The sequence below is a fragment of the Oncorhynchus mykiss genome, chromosome 18 (genome assembly GCF_057628025.1).
Source record: "Oncorhynchus mykiss isolate SJ-2025 chromosome 18, ASM5762802v1, whole genome shotgun sequence".
Lineage (NCBI taxonomy): Eukaryota > Metazoa > Chordata > Actinopteri > Salmoniformes > Salmonidae > Oncorhynchus > Oncorhynchus mykiss.
Window position 1 is genome coordinate 36,971,252 of NC_143039.1, and position 1,277 is coordinate 36,972,528.

Genomic DNA, 1,277 nt, shown 5'->3' on the forward strand with positions numbered 1-1,277 from the left:
TAATCCATATTTCCATGTCCTATTCTTGAAGTTCAAGGGGTATTAAATTAATTGGAATGACTGGAAATCTGACAGAGTTTGGTTTAGAATGTAAAGATATAGCCTAATTGTATTATTAGCTGTATTAAAGTAGAAAGCAATGGGTTAGAATAAGCCTACATAACCCACCAATTAAGTATAATGTTGGCAGCCTAGCAGTTAAGAGCATTGGGCCAATAAACAAAAGGTCACTTGTTCAAATCCCCGAGCCAATTAGGTAAAACATCTGCCAATATGACCTTGAGCAAGGCACTTAACCCTATTTGCGCCTGTAAATTGCTCAAGATATGAGCGTCTGCTAAATGACGTAAATGTCAAATGCAACTGTCACGATTCTTCAAAATCGAACCCAGAAGCAGACCAGGACAAGGAGAGTAGGAAGAAGGTGAGTATTTATTTACAAGTGAATGTGAATGGGTAGATATATCCAGGTGGTGTAGCGGGTAGCGGTGGTGAGTTGATGGGAGTAAATAGGTGGATCCAATGGGGAAGCGGAATCCTCTGACGATCAGGCGGGAATGGGGTAAATGATCCGGGTGAGTAACTGAAGACAGAACAAACAGAGGTAAGTTCAAGGCAAGCAATACGTAACAAACAACAAAACAAATTCTATCCAACTTGAGGCTGATACTCTGGCACAACATACTGTTCATGGCTAACGATCCGGCAGGGAATGGATGTCAGGTCCGGGCTTATGAAGAGGAGAGATGATGATCAGGACCAGGTGTGCAGATAGCTGATGGGATACAGGTGCGGGTAATCAGAAACCCCAACTGGCTACATTGCCCGGCAACCAGACAGGGTGCGTTCCAGGACGCCGGAAAAACTCTCCAGGACAGAACATAGGCAAAAAACAGACTCAGGAAACGGGATTCGTGACAGCAACATCCAGCTATGTAAACTCTAACATTGATTTATTCTGCAATAGATAATAATCTGCTATAGGTAATATTCATTTTTGTCTTTTTCAGTCAAGTAACTGAAAGTAATCAGATTACTTTACTAAATTTGGGTAATCCCAAAATTACGTTACTGATTACAATTTTGGACTGCTAACTAGTAATTGTAATTAGGCCTAACGAACAAACACGTTTAGAAACGAACCTACCCAACCCTGATCAGATGGGGAGAGCTCCCATTTCACTCCCAATATTCCATACATGAGACACTGTAAAAGAAACAGTGTTTAATAGTGTAAGCATAATCACTTTGTTGTAGGTTTTCCCCCCTTCTCCTTT

General features: G+C 41.2%; 1 long non-coding RNA gene across 1 annotated transcript; it reads right to left on the reverse strand.

Moving 5' to 3' along the window:
• Nucleotides 1-414: 414 nt before the first annotated feature.
• LOC149975493 (uncharacterized) lies at nt 415-914 on the reverse strand. The gene is made up of 2 exons (XR_016488647.1): nt 686-914; nt 415-583 (listed from the first exon to the last, which is right to left on the reverse strand). It is a non-coding gene; the product is annotated as an uncharacterized LOC149975493 (long non-coding RNA).
• Nucleotides 915-1,277: the final 363 nt, after the last annotated feature.